The sequence below is a fragment of the Sciurus carolinensis genome, chromosome 1 (genome assembly GCF_902686445.1).
Source record: "Sciurus carolinensis chromosome 1, mSciCar1.2, whole genome shotgun sequence".
NCBI lineage: Eukaryota > Metazoa > Chordata > Mammalia > Rodentia > Sciuridae > Sciurus > Sciurus carolinensis.
This window is the reverse complement of record NC_062213.1, coordinates 128,367,024-128,389,604: the sequence shown is the minus strand read 5'-3', so window position 1 is coordinate 128,389,604 and position 22,581 is coordinate 128,367,024. Positions and strand designations below refer to the sequence as shown.

The window sequence follows — 22,581 nt, the reverse complement described above, 5'->3', positions numbered from 1 at the left end:
CCATCCTCCATGTGAACCACACAAATACACACACACACACACACACATATATAAATATATGTATATTTCACCTTTGGTCATCTCCTCCAGTACCTCCTACACATGGCTGCCTAGGAACATGTTTTCACAGATTCAGTGATATGATTATCCTATTTTGCAATCCTCAGGTGACTTCTATTGCACCTGGAATAAAGTTCATACCTGGCTGAACATTCTCAGCTCTTTAAATCTTTAATCAGCCATATTCCTAGGCTCATTGTCAACCAACTGATTCAACAAATATTCATTAAATATTCTGTGTGCCAGGTGCTATGCTGCACCTGGAGGATACACCGGCAAGCAATGGCAGTACTCTATTGCAGTCCTCCTTGGTCTGCTGGCCTCATTGAACTTGGTCCGAAACATGCTTTTTTGCCTTTTGAAGTCGGAGGCCCCAAACCACTCATCTCTCCCCAGATATGCTTTACACTTTCCTCTCTCTAGTTTCATCCTCTACCTGGAATGTTTTTCCTTTTCTTTCTTCCCTCCCTCCTCCTCCTCCTCCTCCTCTTCCTTCTCCTCCTCCTTCTTTTTCTTCTTCCTCCTCTTCCTCCTCTTCCTCCTCCTCTTCCTCTTTTTTCTCCTCCTCCTCCTCCTCCTCCTCCTTCTTCTTCTTCTTCTTCTTCTTCTTCTTCTCTCTCTCTCTCTCTCTCTCTCTCTCTCTCTCTCTCTCTCTCTTTCTCTTCCTCTCTCTCTCTCTTTCTCAGAAATCTGACTCTACTTTTATTTTCGTCACTTTAAACCAGTCATGACATTCTGGGGTTGGACCAGAAGAAGCAGCTCGGATCATCCAGGGCTAAGGAGGCACAGGTAGGCAGGCATCACTCGAGCAGCTGGAGGAGCATGGACAGCCCTGCCTGCGGTCAGGAGACGCTCCCAGAGTGCAAGGGTGCACATGCAGTGTCCACTGCAGCTTCCAGCTTGTGCCGCTCACTCGGTCAGGCTATCACCTGCAGCAGCAAGTAATTTGGTGATTGGCTGGGTGCCTTGGAGTCACCCTTTGCAGAGATATAGTTGCCTTCTTCTGCTGCTCAGTTTTTCCACCCTAGACTTGGCTTCTGACTCCCGCTGAGTCACCTGTTTGTCTTCCACTGCTTCTGTGAATGTCTTCCTAAGGTCAAATATATCAAAGACATATAATCCAGGATGAGCCCAAAGGTTGCTGCTGGCTCTGTAAAGTCATTGCTCACCTTCGTGGAGATCAGCTCTCTTGGGGCGATTAGCCGTCCAGTATCAATGTGAGCCACTACTGATTGAGGATGTCTGTGGTGACAGATGGCAACATATACTCATCCTAGTTCTCTTGTGTGCTGGTAAACATAGGAGGAGACTGGCTAGCAATGGCCTGAGGGGGCACACAATATGATGCTGACATTCCGTAAATCTGTGTTACCAGTGATGACTGGCATGTCGTAGTCCTGGGTGGTGTTTTCTGTACCCAAAGGCTGACAAAGTGAGTTCCCCCTGCACTGCCCACAATGTCCTATACTGCATGGAATTGATCAAAGATGACAGCTCTGTACCCACATTATGTAAGGCAGAGTTCAACGCACCTCCTGGGTTGGCTAAGGTCAGGAGGAATTTGCCTATTAACCAAACGCTTTGGCAGTCAGCCATGGTTTCTTCTGCTGGAGCCGCCCACACCTGCTTCCACTCTGACCTCCACATGAGTCCTTCATTGAAATGTTTTTCTTTCTCCATAGTCCCCTTTGAATTCTTCAAAAGGCCAGGCCTAAATCTTGCTTCCTTCAAACGTTTCCCCAGATTTCCCCAAGTAGGATTAATTTATTTATACTCCAGAGGCCCTCTGTATTTCTGATACAATTTATCCTGGTACAGAAGAAAGACCATGAACCTTGAAGTTAGAAAGAAACAAGTTCAAAGTTTATTTCTTCCACTTACTATGTAAATTAGAGAAAATCACGTAGTACTTGAAAATCTTGTTTTTCTATAAAATGGGGGCAATAGTATCTATATCTCATGGCTGTTACATAGATTAAGGCAAATACATGTAGAATACAATGGCACAAAAATGTTCTATCTTTTGTATATTCATAGAAATGGCTGATTATTCTTGTTCTGTATATAGACCGTTAAAGGGAAATTATGTATAATGGAGTTTTTCACCATGGTAATGCCACTTTGTCTGATTTTTTAGTCCTATATTCTTTAATTCCCACTCTGTCCCACTGTTGTGTGTAATCACATTTAGTCATCCCTCATCCTCTGAAGTATGCATATTGTTTATTGTCAATCAACATTTAGTTCCACCCCCTTCTATGTTTTACCTTGTATTAAGGGACCAGAAGCCTTCTGGATGCAGTTTAAATTCTGCCCACCGGACACACTGAAAATATTTAAAAGAGTGAGGAGATGTTGACACCATTTTTCCAGGAGGCATGACTTTGGTGGATGTGAAATTTTGCAAATCAGGCCAGAGTTTATTCTCTGCCAGTAATGCTCAGTCTTAAGAATGCAAAGAAGCCCTGGTCTATAAGGGTCTCTGATACTTTCTGATATTTGAATTGCAAAAGGAGCAGTGTGACAATGTAATAGCAAGTGGTGATCTTCATGACTTTTAGTCTTCCTGGGCAAACAGTGATTTTGGAAGTATCAAATTCCTTGTACTAAATCTCTTTCACTTGAAATACTTAAGGTGGTTTCTGTTTCCCTGTACAGAACACTGATGATATAAATGAGGAAACTAGGCCGAGTAATTGAAGTCACTTGCTCCAGGGCACATAATTTTACAAGTGTTTGGTCTATTGAATAGCCAAACCCACAGTGCTCCTCAACTATTTATGTTTCCTAGTCATGTTTCCTAGTCTGAAATGGAGATACTTGTAGAATAAAATTATTTTACTGAAGTTAGAGACACACATGAAGTTTATTTTAAAAACATGATTCCTATGAAGTATTTATAATTTATTGGCATATAAAATTTCTTTAAGTTACAAGTGAAAGAAATCCAACTGAAATTTAAAAAAAAAAACTGATTGTGATACACACAGAATTGTGTATGGTTGTAAGATTTAGATTTAAGAATGACCGATGCAGAGTATTCTGGGAATTTCACTTTATATTTTGCCTTCATATTTCTCTGGTGTCAACTTCATTCTCTTAGACCAATTTCTTCAAGTCATAAGGGACATGCCTGTGAGTAACTGAAAACCTACATATTTATAGTTCTATAACAAGAAAGGAAGGCTATTTCTTCCAGTAGCTCCAGCCATAGAAAATTTTGGAAGTACTCTGTGTGGTCCATCCTGTGTTCCATGTCTATGCCTTGACAAACTACTGTAACCAAGGAGACAAATTTACCTAAGAATGTGGTGATTCCCATTTAGATCATGTGGCCATAGAAGATGAAGTTCTCCCAAATAAGTGGAGTAACACGATAAGGTCACTGAAGAATAATCTTATTTTGAATTTTCCCTCTTTCCCTTCTAGAAAAAGCAGAATCTCACATGTAGGTATTCTATATAAGAAGCACTCAAGGAAGAAGAAATGAGAAGTGAAATAAAGGAAAACTGAAAAGCAATTATTGATTTGGAAGCCACTATGGGTAGCTGATGCTCAGTCCTGCCAAGACATTCTGAGGAGCCAAATTATAAACCGTATCTTAAAACTGTTCAGCTGGGAGAAGAAAAAAAGGGAGCATTTGTCCGATGACTCTGAGCCATATTAAAACACACCGTGCCCTGTCACTGTTAACTACCTTTCACTTACATTTGTTCATGAGTGGCAAGTGGCTTGTTTTATCATTCTACACCTCATTATTACAGAGTCCCCAGGGTTGGAAGCAACAATTACAAAATGTGGGTGGAGGTGAAGTGCTAACAGATTAATTTTTTTGCAGAGTTGTGCAACCAGAACTGGTTGTTGCTGTACGGAGATGATATAAAGTCACATGTAGAAAATGGTCTAATAAATTTCTCTTCTTTCATTTCTATAGTCCTTATGACTGCAGCTGGTCCTGAGACCATCAATGATAATCATATATTTATCATCTCCCTCCTAGACCCTTCTAGACTTCATGCATATGCCTTTTCAGGGCATTTAGAGTTTTTTCCATGGCCAATATATTCATCAGGTCCAGCTACTATGATGTCATTAATTTGTTAGATCAGAATTATATTCTATAGAATGTTAAGAGCACCAACATCCCATGGTTTATATTGTGACAGAAAGCAAGAGTGTTAATGAAACCCTGGGGTAAAATGAGGAATATAAACTGCTGTTCATTCTGATATTTTTTTACTTCCTTGAATCTTTAGAACTCTTTTCTCAATACTATGCCACAACAGTTCCAGCATCTCTATATTATTTGCAGTAGGCCGTCATCATGCACAAGCTTCAAAGACCCATCCTAGCAACATGTTGGATAGGATACAGGAGTCCTTGCCAGGACACTGTGCTACAAGTCATGGCAGAGTGCTCCATGTCATCCCACACAGGTTCATGTCCCTGCCTTCCACCACTATCCCTGATCCAAGGTCCTCAAGATACCCACACTTATGTGTTATCCTGATTCCTGACATGGGCACATGTCTTCCTTTAGCATGTAAGCTACTTCCTCCCAGAACAAGGGCAGTATTCCCCTTTTGGAGCTATGCTTAAATCTGACCATAGTAAAAATTGGGACATAATCAGCAAAGGCAAATCTTACCTTGAGGTCGGCAAGCATGCCTTGGGAAGAATCTACCTAAGGTGTGATTTTTCAAATTCTCCAGACATGCAGTGGTTACTCTCTTCTACATAGGTCAAAAAGTAGTGAATAGAAGGCTAATGCCAATTGTCATTATGGAAAAAAACTGCTCCTTTCATTCACTATACATTTGTGAGGAGCTGGTTCTGCTCCAGGGGACTGACATTGGCACAGGCTTCTTACACTCCTTCTCTTCAGGTTTGTGCTATGGGAAGTTAATAAAGAATATAAAACTTTAACAGAACAAAGTAAACATCTACAATTAAGCATACTAAATTCTCCTCAAAAAAGAAGTATCCAAATTAACAGGATTAAAATACACTTTGGAACAGTGTTGATGCTGATCACTCATTTTACTTAGAACAGCTGTCGCCTGGAATCATGACACCACACCAGTAATCAAGGAGGAATAAGAAGTTGAATGCATTTTAAAATTTTTGCTTAAAGAAAAAAAGATCCTTAGAAATGGACCTTCAACACTCTCCCTTTTGCAGTTATAAAGTTGACTTATCTGTACCACAACACTCCCAGAAGAGATTCTTCTGAATAAACCCTCTAACCTATGACAACTCCCAACCCTGTAGAGGCAGCAATGAGTTTGGGGATGTCTATAAATGTAAACAGTTGAGCAACTGTGAATAAAATTTAGCAAAATTAGAATGCAGTGTCCTTGGTGATTTGTTTGATTGAAGTCTTCTTATTTGAAATCTAACTTAAGGAAGAAAAACATCATTTGTGTTTTAATTAAAAACAGTCCAGACTGGGGCATTTGCTGAATTTTCCCCCAAACATACTTTCCAATAATTTAGTTGTCCTGTAAGTAGTTTTAAAAAAGCTATTTTGTGTGCTGGGGTTGTGGCTTAGTGGTAGAGTGCTTGCCTGGCATGTGTGAAGCACTGGGTTCGATCCTCAGCACCACATATAAATAAATGAATAAAATAAAGATCTATCAACATCTTTAAAAATATATTTAAAGAAAAACGATTTGTGCCTATTGTGCTAACGATGATTACGCTCTCTATGGAAAAAAATTCAGTATTGTGTTGCCATCTTGAGCATTTTCCCAAGAGGGAATCAAATCCTTAGAGTGTGACGTTGGGGTCGGAGTCCTTAGGAATAAAGTAAGTTTTAAGTTGTGGAATTTGGAGACAAGTAGGGACCCAAGGCAGTATCTGGGACAAAGGTGGGTTTAGGAACCAAAGGAAAGAATTATATATTAACATATACTAAGGGTATAATCTTGTCTATTGGAAAGAAGGGAATGTGTCAGGGAACCAGTCTGATTGGAAAGAAATTCTTGTTTCTCTTTTGGTTAAAAGGAGACCTGTCAAGGTACCTAATCAATCCCAGACAGCTTCAAAGGTTGAAGAACTGAGAGATAACAATCAGCATTTGCCTTGAAGTCCTGCCTGCTTTACACCATACTTTATGTGTTTCTCATTATTCATAAATACACAACTTTATTCCCAATTAATCTGCAAATCTCCCAAAGGGAAGGACCAGGTTACTAATCTTTCATTAAACAACACAGTGTCTACTACTGTGTGATCTTCTCACAAAATGTTCTTTTTGAGTAACATCTTCCATAAGAACACTGTCAGAATGTTCAGTTTTGCTTTGTAGATGAAAGTTGATCCTGTTTCTAAGAATTTTAACAGATATCTGCATTGAAATTAACTTACTTATGTAGTTCAAATGTGCCTTGACTTTGGAGCAAGTTACAGGTATTCTCTTCCATATCAGGTATGTAAATTCAACCCTTACATGAGCATTAAAATAAACAAGAGAACAATGCTATCTACCCTGGAGGATTGCTACCACTATTCAAAAGGTGAATTCTGATTAAACACGTATTATGTGGTAGGATCATTTTGCTGGGCACATTAGAAAAAAAGAGCATTCTGTATATTTCATATTCTATTGTACGGGAATTTAGGGCCCTTGTACCTCACATGACCTAAAGAATTTTAGAGTTCATAGGGAATAAAGAGATCATCTTATCTAGGCACAGTGGCATGTTCTTATAATACCAGCACTCAAGAGGATCACAAGAGTTCAGGAGTTTGAGACCAGTCTGGGCAAAATAACCAGAACCCACCTCAAAAAAAAAAAAAAAAAGAGGGAGAGAGACATCATTTAGGTCAATATCTTCATTTCTCTGATGAGTAAACAAGACCAAATTCCCTTCACCTCTCTTTTCTATGTTCCTCTCACTCCATAAACTATTCCTAATATAAGTAAAATTTGGGTTTTTATTTCTTTTTGCTTTTTATTTTTATTTTTTGTTAAGGGTGGCATTTTAGCTTTTCATTGCTATAAATGAAATACCCAACAAGAGCAACTTAGTGGAGGAAAATTTTATTTTGGCTCTCAGTTTCAGAGGTTTCAGTCCATAGTTGACTGAATTCATTGCACTGGGCCTGAGGTGAAGCAGAACACCATGGCTGAAGGGCATGGTAGAGGAAAGCTGCTCAGATTATGACAGGCAGGAAGTGGGGTGGGGTAAAGAGGCCAGGAATAAGACATAATTCTCAAGGGCACACCCCCAGGGACTTACTTTCTCCAATCATGCCCCACCTGCTTACAGTAGTAGTAGTACCTTCCACCTCCTACCAGTTCCATTCAAACCATTAATCCATCAAATGACTTAATCCACTGATGAAGTTAGAGCTCTCATCATCTAATTATTTTCCAAAGCCCCATCTTTGGACATTGCTGCATTAGGGACCAAGTCTTCAACACATGAGCTTTTAAAGGACATTCCAGATTCAAAGCTTAACAGGTTTTTCTTGTTTGTATTCTTTTTTTCTTTGCATTTATGGAACAATTTTACGTAAACTTGTAATTTTAAAGTCGCATGAATGTAACATTATACATTGTATCTCTGGAAGAATAAAAGTTGCTTTGTACTAATGCTGAAGTTTTTCTATGGGTCTATGGGTCTGGATGGGAACAAAGTGTTTCCCCAGGCTGGAGCTACACAATGTCTTGAGATTCCTTTAGAAAGATGAAAAGCAAGCTAAACAACAGAATGATGAGTTCCAGTTCTACATGATCTATAAGCTATGTCCCCAGGCTTTGTTGATAAGAGCGAGATGGCATGGCTTGTGGTTGGTGTTTCAAGTGGTTTTTTATTTCTTTTATTTTAAAAATGAAAGGATTTATTTATTTAACATCGTGTCTTACTTAGTTTCTGGATCCAGCTATAAAACTCCTGAGAAGACATAGATTTTTTATTGTGGCACTGAAGACATCTTAACATATTTTTCTCAACTTCATATTTTGAAGTAATTTTAGATTTACAGACAAGTTATAAAGATAGTACAGAAAATTCTTGTGTACCTTTCACCTGACTTCTCCTAATATTAGCAGTGTATCCAAGTATGGAACATTTATCAGACCTAAGAACACTGGAATAGCATTGTTCACTAAACTGCAGACTTGATTCTAATTTCCCCAGTTTTTCCACCTATGCTCTTTTTCTGCTCCAGGTTTCAGTGGAATATCATATTGCATTTGATTATCAGGACTGTTTCATCTCCTTCGGTCTGTGATAGTTTCTCAGATTTTCTCTGTTTTTCATGAACTTGACATTTTTGAAAAGTACTGGTCAGATATTGTAGAAAGTTCCTCAGTTTGGGTTTAGGTGATATTTTCTCATGATTAGGTTGGGGTTATACATTTTCTGGAAGAATATCACAGAGATGAAGTGTCTTGTAAGGGTTTCAGCCTGGTCCAGTGTGGATGAGAAAAGGGTTAACTGCCGAGGACTAAGCTGGCTATAAATCAATCAATTACCTAAAACTTATCTAATCAATAAACACACAAGAACCAATACTCTTTTTAATGAGAGGAGGCCTGACGGATTGGGCCATACCAGATCTGGTCTCTAACAAGATGGAGTAACCCACCACTCCTTTATTTTATAGTCAACACAGGTAAAGGGACCTGGAATGGGAGGGACTTACTCTGTGACGAACAGGATGGGTGGAGTCAGGGGAGCCATTTGCTCAGGGAACTATCATATAACCAGAGGTGAGCCACTCCCACACAGGGCCACCCTACTCCCCGAGATCTGGAACAGTCCCACATGACTGCCAGTTCCTGGGAGTCAGGCCTCAGCATCCCATGGCTCAACCATGTCTGATTCAGGTAGCTAAGGATGGCTTCGGACAGTGTCCTCATTACATCTTATCAGGTGTACATGATAGCAATATGCACTAATTATTACTGGTGATGCCAACCTTGATCACTTGGTTAAGGTGATGTTTGCCAAGTTTCTCTACCATAAAATTACTATTTTTTTTCCCTTCCAAAGAAGCAAATTACTAAGTTTTTTCCACACTTAAGGACTGGGGAAATAAATTATACCTCCTGTTGGGAAGAATATCAACATACTTGTGGACATTTGTTAAAATCTTCGAAGTATTTAATACTTATTTGGGAAGATGCTTTGAGGATATACAGCTGCTCTTTTTATTTTCTTTCATTCTTTCTTTCTTTATTTTGTGGTACCAGGGATAGAACCCAGGGCCTTGCACTTGCTAAGCAAGCTATCACTGAGCTACATCCTCAGCCCCACAACTATTCTTTCTCTTGTTCAAGTTTCACCCATGATTTTTTTTATGTTATGTATATTTTATTTTTAAATTTTAAAAATTAAAAAAAAAATTCTAAATTTTTTTGATTCATTGTACACAAATGGGGTACAACTTTTCATTTCTCTGACTGTACATGAAGTAGAATCACATTGTTTGTGTAATCAAACATGTGCATAGGGTAATGATGTTTGTCTCATTCCATTATCTTTCTTTCCCCCTCCTGGGCCCCTCCCACCCCTCCCTCATATCCCTTTACACAATCCAACCTTCCTCCATTCTTCCTTTAACCCCTCCCCCACCCGTGTTATGTATCATCAGTCATTTATCAGAGAAATCACTCAGCCTTGGTTTTTTTGGGGACTGGGTTATTTCACTTAGCATGATATTCTCCAACTCCATCCATTACCTGAAAATGCCATAATTTTATTCTTCTTTATGGCTAAATAATATTCCATTGTGTGTGTGTATGTGTATGTGTGTGTGTAATATATATATATATATATATTATATATATATATATAATCTCATGATTTCTTATCCATTCATCTACTGAAGCTTTTCTCAGCAAAGGAAACAATCAACAATGTGAAGAAAGAACCTACAGAGTGGGAGAAAAATCTTACCACACACACTTCAGATAGAGCACTAATCTCCAGAGTTTATAAAGAACTCAAAAACTTTACACCAAGAATACAAATAACCCAATCAATAAATGAGCTAAGGAACCAAGCAGACACTTCACAGAGGAAGATTTTTCAAGCAATCAACGATATATGAAAAAATGTTACAACACTCTAGCAATAAGAGAAATACAAATCAAAACTACCCTAAGGTTTCATCTCACCCCTCATTAAGAATATAAAGCAAACAATAGGTGGTGGTGAGGATGTGGGGAAAAAGGCACACTCATACATTGCTGGTGGGATTGCAAATTGGTGCTGCTACTCTGGAAAGAAGTATGGAGATTCCTTAGAAAACTTGGAATGGAACCACCATTTGAGCCAGCTATCCACTCCTTGGCCTATACCCAAAGGACTTAAAATTAGCATGCTACAATGACACAGCCACATCATATTATAGCAGCTCAATTCGCAATAGCTAGATTGTGGAACCCACCTAGATACCCATTAATTTTAGCATTCATTACAGAGTTTTGCCCACAGTAAATATTACTAAGATGTTCAAGGGGTGATTTTTCTATTGTTTTCATTCCTTCTATATTTATCATTGATTATTTGGAAGTTTTGGAATTTTTTTTGTGAGAATTTTCCCATCTTTCCCACTGATTTAATTATTATGTCATTATTTATGTCAGTATAGTTAGTGAATAGTTATTTTCCTTTGGATTATATTCCAATACTATTGTTGTTATTTTTTTTTCTCTAATTGTTCCAAGTTAGCCAATGAAAACTCTTATTTCTGTATCATATCTACATCTATCAATCCACTTGAGTTCATACTGATATCTTTTTTTGGGGGGCGGAGGGGTACCAGGGATTGAACTCAGGGGCACTTGACCACTGAGCCACAGCTCCATCCCTATTTTGTATTTTATTTAGAGACATGGTCTCACCGAGTTGCTTAGTGCCTCACTTTGCTGAGGCTAGCTTTGAACTTGAGATCCTCCTGCTTCAGACTCCTGAGTCACTGGGATTACAGGTGTTCGCCATCGTGCTCAGCTATACTGATATCTTGGACACTATTCTAGAACCATAGGGTTCATGCTAGCCTCCTTCCTCCTGCTGATTTGTAACCTTACATTCTCTGATAGTGAGAAACATGACTCCGTGATCTATAATTTACTTAATGTTTCAACACTAGCATACCTATAAAGTGATATCAGAATTACTAATCTATCACATTGCCAACCTGTGCTCTTGTGAAAAGCAAAAGTAGAATTCAGGATTATGTACAGTTTTTTTTTCTTCAGTCCTCCAGTGTCCAATAAAAACACTGCTTCTTGCCTTTACGCCATGTACAAAACAGAGAAACAACATGTGTCCCATTTGTTTACAATAAAAAAAAAAAAAAAACACGCTTCTCAGCTTCTTTCCTCACTCTTATGTTATGTGGTGTTCGGGTGCAGATTTATTTGCCATATTCTGCATTGCATCTTGAGATTTCTGGCAGCTTGATTTAATTATTTAAAATTTTCCTACAGTAAAGTTCATGATGTAACAGTTCAGTGGGTTTTAGCAAGAACATAATCATTTGCTCACCACCATAGTGCCATACAGAACAGTTCTATTACCCTGAAGTTCCTCTGTGCAGCCCTTTTGGAGTGAACTTCCTTCCTTTGCTCCAACACCTTATAATAACCTATTCAAGCATAAAGGATATGAGAAATTAACTTGTTAAAACATTTTATATTTATAACTTATTGGTATATTTTAAATGGTATATAGTAATGCATACACATTTTTGTTCAGTGGTAGAGAAATGTGTCATATGAAAAATAAATCTCCCTTAGTGTGCTTCACATGTGAATACCTAAGAGTTTGTCTACTTCTGTGGCTCATTTGATCTCCACACCCATGCCCTAATTTGGCCTAGTCTTGGACAATTAAATCTGGAAGTCTCTTCCATTAACAAAAGATTCCAAGCCCTATTCCAGGACGTAAGCAATACTGATCCCTTTATTTCACATCTGAGAAAGTTGAGAGTTAGAGAGTAAGGTCACACTGTTATTGATGGCAAAGCTTGAGTTGGGACTCAGGACTCAGGACTCCTAGCCACATTTCTTAGTGTTCGAGGGCACCTGCTCAGATCCATCTAGAAAAAAAAATGTGGGTCAATGTGAAACAGATAACTTGCAGAAGACTTATGATGTGGTAAATCTCTTTGCTGGGACTCAGCAGCTGAAGCTGCAGAGGAAAGGGCCTTTGTGGTGTTGGGGGAGGGTCTCCATTCAGATGGATCCATCATCCAAGGCTACTTAAAAAAAGAAAACAATAACAGAACAAAAAATGTTTCCCCTCTGGCTGCAGCAGAATTTATTATGGATTCATAGAGACGTTCATAATCAGAAGAACACAGATGATATTAATTTGGATTGACCAGTTAAGATTTTCCCCAATTTATTTGTTGCAAAGCTCTCCTATGGAAGTTCCCATTTTGCAAAGATTTCAGCAGTAGCCAATAGAAGTACAACATTCTAGAACAATAAAAGAATCGTTGATAGAGTATTTGTCCTTGAAACTGAACTTTGAGGACTGAAGAGAATGAGATACTCCTGAGTTCCTATAGTAACAGGAAATGGTCCCCACTCTTGATGACTATGGTCCTCAGAGATAGAAAAGGTGAGAGAAGAACCTTCAGTGCCAGCCAGTACTTCTTATGGAGTATGTAAGAGGTGGAACTGCCACGGGACCCGAAAGGATGCCATCTGAGATCCTCTTGACTGAAGTGCTTCACAGAATCTGGACAAAGGGCTGCTGCTGTGCACTGTCATGCCATGCTATGATGGGAGCCAAGGGTACTTAAAACGTGGCTCAGATATTCACACTTACCTTATCCCCATCGTGCAGTTTCATTCTTCTGAACTAATCTTTTTATTGCTCAAATAAAATGAACTCCTTCATATATTGATAAAGAGAGTTACCTGGACAGGGCGGAACTTGCTAATATGTAGTCACAGGCCTGGTGCCCCGTATAATATGCCCAGCACAGATTAGGTGTCCCAACAGGCCCTGATTCTTTGCAGATGTCCGACTCCTGTATGTATGAACAAAAAACACTAACCAGGAAATTCTAGAAATCCTTCTAAGTGTTAGTAATATATGGATCTTTGTGGATTCCAACTGGTTCGATTTGTTTTGAAATCAACTACACATCCCACAGGGCATTCCTAATTATTGTAAAGGTCGCTTGAGGGACAGTGGAGATAAATTATTTTGCTTCCATGTTTCCAGATAACTCAGTCTTCTTAAGACACATTATTTCCCTTTAATATTTTTAGATGTTACAGGTCTTTCTCAAGACATATGTATAACAAATAGTCTTAACACTGGTACAAATTCTGGGGATGTTTAAGTAGACATAATTTCTCTATCAATCTGAATTTACCTTAAGCTCTTTCCTGTTTTAAAAAATGATTACTTACTTGGTGAGATAATGGCATGGAAAAAAATATTGTGTTTGCTCATTCAGGCATTCATTTGTTTGGGGTTAGAATTCACACATTATAAAGGCTTAGACCTAAATGTTCAGTTTGACAACTTAACATTTGTAAATACCCATGAAACTACCACCCCGAAGTATGGTCCATTGTCCAGAACATTCCAGTAGGCTTGACCCCACTCTCAATGCAACCACTTTCTGACATCTATCAGTTTTTCTTGCCTGTTTTTGCATTTCTAGAGTAACTGAGTCAAGTAGCATGTTGGCATGAAAATAGTGTCTGTCTTCTTTTACTCATGTTTCTGAGATTTGGTCCATGTTGCCATACTATGAGCTCTTCCTTTTTATTTTATTTATTTTTATGTCACTCCAAAAAAGTTCAGTAAATATCTCCTTAGTCTAAGGATAGTCTCTAATACAATCATAGTATAGTTAAAATTTTAGCAAGTTTAACGCCAATATAATACTCTAATTTACCAAAAGTATTCCAGTGTTTTGGTTATGATCCAATAATGTCCTTAGTAATGTCCTCTCCACCCTGACCTAATTTAAAATCCAGTTTAGGATCAACTATTGCTTTAAATTATCTCCTTAGCCTCCTTTAATCTGGAACATTTCCATATACTTTCTCTGTCTTTTATGACATAGACATTTTGATGAATACAATACCCTTTCCCTCTTTCAATGAAGTGTTCCTCAATTTAGGTGGATCTGATGTTTCTTATGATTAGATATATATTTTGCTTTCTAGGCTGGAATACTATATAGGAGATGTTGTATCTTCAATGTAACACTTTAGAGACATTAGCTGTATATCGTCCTACATAGGTGATATTTAATTTGGATTGAGCAGTCAAAATTTTGCCCAATTTATTCATTGTAAAATTACTATTTTTCTCCATTGCAACTAATAAGAAGTCTATGGGGAGACAATTTAGAATTATGAAATTATCCTGTTCTTCATCAAAATTTCCTCCAGATTTAGCATCCGTTGATGATTCTTGTCTGATTCAGTCTTTACTAATTGCTTCACTGATTCACTTGTACATTCTTCCACATTTGCTACTAAGGCTTCAGCATTCAACTGTAATCCAGAGTCCTCTCTTTGCCACTATTATTTATTGTTTATTACAGTTATGAACTCATTAATTTCTATTTCTTCAATGGTTTATAATTCATTACTGTACTTATTTTGGTGCACAAATTTTTCCAGATTTCATCAATAGGAGCCTCTTCAAGTAAGTTCTGTGTTCTTATAACACACCTCAGTCATTTTTTAGCACTTCTGTTTTATGACATAATCAGATGATCATTTTATATCTAACTTACTTCGTCCCTGCAATTAGTCATTTTTTTTTTTTTTTTTGAGGAGCCCTGGTTCCTTTTAGTTGAATTGTATTAAAGACCAAGATCTGTGATAATTGCTACCAGAGTATCTTTGCTGGGCTTTTGGGGTCTTTGGCCCCCTTGCTCTTCTCGAGCAGAGACAAGGGAAGGGAGAACTCCCCAACAAGGCCAGATGGGGTAAGATAGAGCATTGACCGCAGGCACCCAGGCTCCCGGCATAGGATATCAGACACGTCAGGGAGACCAGTCACAGCAGGAACTAGTTTATTGAGGAAGTCACACAGATTTTATGTAGGGTGAAGGCTGGGCGGGAACCATGGGTGGGAACCACGGGCGGGAAACCAATCAGCTTAAAGGTCAGCAAGGCTCCCATAGGGCTATATGTGCTTGGGAACTGTTGTCAACCATCATTAACGTTTTTTTTTTTTTGGGAGTGCTGGTGAATTGAACCCAGGAGGCCGCACTCTACCGACTGAGCTATCTCCCCAGTCCCCCCACCTCATTAACTTTTGAAACCACCTTTGAGGCCTTGATCTTGCTCACCCGCCAGGAAGTAAGGAGTCAGCCTGTTAGTTAACATGTCATTAGTCCCAATAAGTGGCCAAAACAAAGAAATAAATAATGTATACACATACAAATTTGTAACTGCAATTCATATGCATACAGACTTAAACATATCACATATACATGCATGAGCATACCATATTCATATTTAACAAATTATACATCATACCTGAGATTTGCATTTCCAATCCATCTCCCTTAGGTTTTCTTGTCTTCTATTTATTTTTTACCCCTTCTTCCTCAGTGAAATTTCTAGCTTCCAGTAAATCATGTCATTTTCTGAAACCTATAGTATATTCTAGGGTAGTTACATAATTACTTTTCTTATACTACTATGATAAATGTACTATAATGAGCTCAGGATTCATCTATAATTCATCTGTACCCTTGCCTTGCGTAAGACAGAGGGTTCACAGTCAAATATTTTGTTCACAAGTTACTCAGATTCTTTCCTTCTTTTCTTTTTTCTCTTCTTTGCTCTTTTTTTCCTTTTTCCCCTCCAATGTGGCTGTCATATTACTTTGAAATACAATTAAGTTCATTTGCTTTGGTTTGCTTTCAGTGTTTCATTGTTTTTTTTCTTATTCTTATTGGTCATATTTAATTTTTCAATATGTAGAACATAAGCAAGCTTTCGAGAATTAAGATTTGAGCCAGGCACCGTGGTGCAGGTCTGTAATCCCAGTGACTGGGGAGGCTGAGACAGGAGGATCGCATGTTTGAGGTTAACCTTGGAAATTTAGCAAGATCCTGTCTCAAAGAAATTGTGAAAAGGAAGGGAGATAAAGTTCAGTGGTAAAGTGCCCTGGGGTTTAATCCCCAGTACTACAAAAATAAATATCAAGATTTGGCAAAAACATATTCTTAGGGAAGTGTTACGTCTTTTTATCTCTTCCATTCCATTTCCTCCAGCCCCCCATAGGTCACCAATTCCATTGTTAGCTACATTCTCTTCTAGTGTTTCTTCCTTTTTTTTTTTTTTTTCTTTTTGTTCTTTTTAGATATACATACAGTAGAATGTATTTTGGCATATTATACATACATGAAGTATAACATATTCTAGTTAGGATCCTATTCTTGTGGTTGTACATGATACAGTTACCCTGGTTGCGTATTCAAATACAAGGATAGGAAAGTTATGTCTGATTAATTCTACTGTCCTTCCTATTCTCCCACCTCCTTTCCCTTCATTTCCCTTTAATCCAATGGACTTCTATTCTTCCACTCCCTACCCTCCTTTTTTTTTTTTTTTTTCACATAAGAGCCCTACCCTCCCTTGTTGTGGGTTAGCATCCACATATCAGAGAGAACATTCAGCCTTTGGTTTTTGGGGACTGGCTTATTTCACTTAGCATGATATTCTCCAGTTCTATTAATTTACCTGCAAATGCCATAATTTCATTCCTCTCTATGGCTGAGTAATATTGCATTGTGTATATATGCACATTTTCTTCATTTATTCATCTGTTGAAGGACACCTAGGGTGGTTCCATAGCTTGGCTATTGTGACTTGAGCTGTTATACACACTGATGTGGCTATGTCACTGCAGTATGCTGATTTTAAGTCCTTTGGATATAGACCAAACTAGATCAAATGGTGTTTCATTCCAAGTTTTCTAAGGATCTCCATACTGCTTTCTATAGTAGTTGCACCAATTTGCAGTTCCACCAGCAATGTATCAGAGTACCTATGTATATATCTTATTCCCCCTTTTTTCTTACATTAAAGTTAACATCCTAAGTAATTCTTTTTTTTAAACTTAAAGAAATCTCTTAAAAATCATTCCCATTTCAGTTCACAGATCTTCTCTACTTTTTCAATAGCTGCATAGAACTCATTGTGTGTATATAGCAAAGATTATCCCATCAATGTCCTATACTTGAACATTTGGTTAGTTTCTAATATTTGCTATTTCAAAATAATTCTGTGCATATACATTTTTCTATTTTTGGAAGGACACTGACTTTTACATACTTGTACATTCCTAGAAGCATGATTCCTGAGTCAAAGAGTAAATGCACATATAGTTTTGTATTTGAATCTGTATTGCCAAACTTCCTTCAATTTTTTCCCCATTTCTACCAGCTTTCCTACTCCATAGTCTTGCTATAGTGTAATATTATTTTTTTGAATTTTTGCCAGTGTTGTGGGTTCAAAATGGACTTTAGAATAGTTTATTTTGCATTTCTTTAATTGAGTAAGTTGAACATTTTCCAATGTGTTTAAAGGCCATTTTAATATTTATTTTTATAAAATATCTGTTCTTGTTATTTGTCCATTTTTCTAGAGACTTTTGAGTCTTTTCCATTAAGTTTTATAAGTTCTTATTAAATTAGGAATATGTGCCCTTTATTTGCAATTTAGTTAGAAAATATTTCCTTCCACTTTAAAAAAAAATTTTTTTTTAGTTGTAGATGGACACAATATCTTTGTTTATTCATTTATTTCATGTGGTGCTGAGGATCCAATCCAGTGCCTCACACACGTGAGGCAATTGCTCTACCACTGAATTATAGCCCCAGCCCTTCCTTATACTTTTAAATTTTGATACAGGGTCTTGCTAAGTTGCTTAGAGCCTCACTAAGTTGTTGAGGCTGGCTTTGAACTTCCAACCCTCCTGCCTCAGCCTCCTGAACTGCTGGGATTACAGGGATGTGCCACCACGGTCAGATGATGACAATTTTTAAAAAGGTAAATTTAAATCCATTACTCACACCACACAAAAGAAAAAATTCTTTGTGAATCAGAGATCTAAATGTAAAAAATAAAACCATACAAGTACAGCAAGAAAATAGATAATCTGAATATCAGAAAAGGTTTTACAACTATGACCAAGTATCCAGATACAATAAAAGAAAAAAGTTGAAAAAATGAACAAAAATTTTAAAATTTGACGTGTAAAAACAAACAAACAAACCCACATACGAATATAGAGTCAAAGAACAAATAAAGGGCTCATCTAGTTAGATAAAAACTGAGGAAATCTAGGTCCAGAATTTGTTCTTGACAACTATTTTATATTTAATTAATCCATGCCCCTAAAGCAAGGCTTAGCAAACTACTGTTGGTGAACCAAATCTCATTCCCTGGCTGGCCTATGGTCTGTAAGCCAAGAGTCGATTTTACAATTTTCAATGGTCAGTTTAAAAGAAAACAACCACCACTACTACAACAAATGTGAAAATAGTACTCCATGACATGTGAAAACTATATAGAATTCAAATTTCAGTGTCCACAATAAAGTGGAACACAGACAATGTCCATGGTTGCTTTCATGCTACAGTGGTGAGTTGAGAAGTTGTGACAGAGGCTTCCTGGCCTATAAAGCCTAAATATTTACCACTTAGCCCTTTGAGGAAAAACATTTGCAGAACTTTCCCTGTAGTAATTCACTGTTAGGAAGGCAGAACTCAAGTAAATAAACTAATAAAATACAGAGCTATAATTGGTATTATAAAGGAGCACAGAGAGGATTTTTATCTTACTTGATGGTAGGAAAAGACAGAGGAAAACACTAAACCAAATCTTCAAAGACAAACAATATCTGGATGAGGTAGAAGATTAAGGTTAGAATTATTAAAATTGGAATGCAAAGGTTGGGCAGAGCCTATCCTACTGAAACTGTAAGTAACCCCGTATGGCTGGGTGAGAAGGAGAGTCAGGTAAGGTCCAGATAGAGAAAAATCATTTTTCATGCTAAGAAGTTTGTATTACATCCTTGTGATTGAGGTGTAGCTGAAGAATTTTAGATGAGAGACTGACATGATCATATTTGAGCATCATAAAAAGAGCTGGAGGGACAGTAGAAAATATGGATTCAAGGAACTTAATCCTGAGTGCAGACCTTCATCCTATATTAAAATACAAGATCTGATAAAGGCTGCTACCATATTCATCTTCAATTAACTACTTCTATCCTATCCTCTTTTGAATGTTTTAGATTTGACTTTTTTCCCTAATGAGATTAATCCACTGGTAGATCTTTGGTACATTTTCTAACCTAGGCAATTGAGATAATGAATTCTTTTAGATCCACATTGTATTATAAGCCAGTTTACATATTTCTTATCTCAAAATTTATTGTTATAATATAGTCTTATTAGTAAAACTGTACTTACTAAAAATTTTTTAAAATAATAAAAACTTCATTGGTCTTTTTATAGCTTTTTATTTAAAAAACTTTCTGACCTCATTACGGTTTTTCTGACACATCGAATTTTAGCAATTTTCTGCTCTGGTGGGTAGCACATAGTGGTAGAGAATCTAGGAATCAGACAGTGGTCAGATATTCTACAAGGACTGTGGGAAGCAGGATCTGGGCCTGGGCAGGATATTGTGCAAACTTCTTTTTCAGGAAAGCAAGCCAGAGGAAGCTCAGGAAAGTTTCCAATCCCAGTCGGGTTAAGGGGGCAGCACTTTATCCTTAAAGTGAGGATGGTGGAGTTGACTAAACAAGTAAACTGATTTATCAAGGTTTCTAAGCTGTGTCTGGCTGGATTCCATATGCAGACATGTGATTAGGCTTTGAGCTGCTGGAGCAAAACTGAAGCTGCAATTTGCCTTGTAGTTGTAGGACTTTACAAATGAATGGAATGAGCATGCAAGTATGGGGCAAGTGACTCAGAGAACTGGGTCCATCTACAGACCTTTTTTATATTTTATTTAGACACAGGGTCTCACTGAGTGGCTTAGGGCATCACTAAGTTGCTGAGGCTGGCTTTGAACTCTTGATCCTCCTTGCCTCAGCCTCCTGAGCTGCTGGGATTACAGTGTGCACCATTGTGCCCTTCGAGATTCCTATATAACTTTGATTCTACATCCAGCATAGCTTTTATTGCAGTATCCCTTTTGGTGGTTAATCTCAGGTTTACATCGTTAATTGCAAGAGTGTAGGAATATTTTATTTACTTTTGAATTCCTTGTTGGTAGGTTCTTAACACATGAGTCATAAGACAATTGCTTGAGCTGTTTGTAATACATTTTCTTCTTTCTTTTTCATTTTCTTTCCATTCAGAGAAAAAGCTCTGTGCTTCATTACTTTCATTGGCAGAAGGCTTCATGACTTTTGATTGTCAAAGTTTAAGTGGAGAATGAGGTTTGAAAAGACTAAAAAGATCCTACCACAGATGGGAAGAGAGAGAAGGCATCTGACCTGGTGCAGCAGGTCATAATGCTAATAGAGATGTCCCCAGGCTCATTCAAGATTCCCATTTCCCTTTCATGACAGAAGTAACCTTGAATGAGACTTCAATCAGATAGTATTCACAGAAGATTAATAAATGGAGGGATCTCTATAATGCCTTATAGATGTATGAGACCACAGAATTTTGACACAACTTTCAAAAAGGGAAGCCTGGGAAGACTGGAGTTACCTCTTTCATATTTAAATTTCATTTTAAAATGTAATGGGTTAACAAATGGGGCTAAGCTCTTCTCAAAGCCATCTTTGCTTCTCTGCCATGATATCCTGGATGTACAGGTTGTAAAGTGTTGGAAAGCACAATTCTGAAAGTTTTCCTATGCTTGTATGTTCTCAAAAACACAGGTTTTTCAATTCTATATGACTGAATTGAGATGGCCTGAATACTCTGCAGGAACCAGTGTTTCCTTTGGCTGGTAGGCTAGGAAGTCTCTGTGGTAGCCCGGACCTCACATCCCTCCTTAAGAGTTCGTTCCTCTTTGGGACATTTAGCCAGCGAGAGAGGACTATTCCAATTTATCAGAAAGATTTTTAATAATGTTGAAACTCAAGTGGGAAAAGATGGAGGTCTCAATATCTTTCTTCTCAGGAGGGCTCTCCTGTGCAAACTTTCCCAGTACCAGCTTGAGCTAACTAGGGCTATTTGGAGGAACAGTTTGTCAGGATATCCTGTTATATACTTCCTCTAAAGCATTTGTGTCACCAAGAGGGGCTTCTCATGGGACTCTTTTCTAAGCAAAGATCATTTGTTTCCAGTGGTATGTTTACCTTGCTGAGAAATGACTTGCAGTTTCCCTTTAAAAAAATGTTTAAAGATCTACATCCCTAGACACCCTACTACATATTAATAGGATTATATAAGAAACAGAAGTAGTAAAAGGGAGGGAGATAACTTGGCAGGCGCTATGGAGGAAGGTTCAGAGAAGACTGTTTGGAGTAGGAGATCATCAAGGTTTTGTTTTAAAGGATGAAGTGAATTGGAATTTAGAAGCTAAGGGTAGTTTAGGGTTGGTATTCCAGGCAGATAGAATAACATATCCAAGGGAAGACCACAGGAGTGACTTGTAGTGGGCATTTATTTCCTGGGATAGGGGTAGAATACATCTTTTGGAGGAGAGGAGAGACAAGATAGGAGTTTAGAGAGGTAGGTAGAGCTTCTATCATAATTGGTTTCATGTGAGATGCTAAGGATCTTGGCATTTATCCCAGTGATGAGAAAGCAGTAAGGAATGTATTGATTTGCATCTCATTATCTTACCAGCCAAGAACTATCAGGTTGATTTAAAACTTTTCTTCCTATAAATAATCTCACTTATCTCCATCCAATCTGAATCCACAAAATCCTTTTCTTCCTATTTGCTTTGTGTTGCCCTGACTCAGTTGCTTCCTACCTTTACCTAGTGTGTTACTCAGTTTTTTGTTGCTGTGACCAAACACCTGACAAAAGCAACTTAGAGGAGGAAAAGTTTATTTTGGCTCATGGTTTCAGATGTTTAGTTTTGGAGACTCAATCTATGATTGGCCCACTCCAGTGCTCTAGGCCCACAGTGAGGTAGAACATCAAGGTGGAAGGGCATGGTGGAAGCTTATGGCAGTCAGGAAGCAGAAAGAGAGGGTGGGGAAGAGTTCTGCAGGGAAGATGAACACTTCCGGGGCATATCCCTCAGTGGCCTACCTTCTTCAGCCACTCCTCACATGCATACAGTTACTACCCAGTCAGTTCATTCAAACTAGGATGAACTGATTATCTATAGCGCTCATAATCCAATCATTGCATCTTTGAATATTCCTGAATTAACATAGGAGCTTTTGAGGGGACACCTCCTATCCAGACCACAACACCTAGATTACTTCAAGAGTATCTAACCTGGTATCTCTGCTTGATGTTTCCTCCTTTAGTCCACGCTTCATGCTGCCAGCAGCAAGATTATCCTTAAACAAAAGCTGAGGTCATTACCTTTCTCCCAAACCTGCATATATTGCATGTAATACTTCCCCTTAT

The 22,581-nt window shown here is 38.0% G+C and overlaps 1 pseudogene; it reads right to left on the bottom strand.

Moving 5' to 3' along the window:
* Nucleotides 1-1,032: 1,032 nt before the first annotated feature.
* LOC124958632 (prohibitin 1-like) lies at nt 1,033-1,740 on the bottom strand (annotated as a pseudogene).
* Between the last annotated feature and the right edge of the window lie 20,841 nt (nt 1,741-22,581).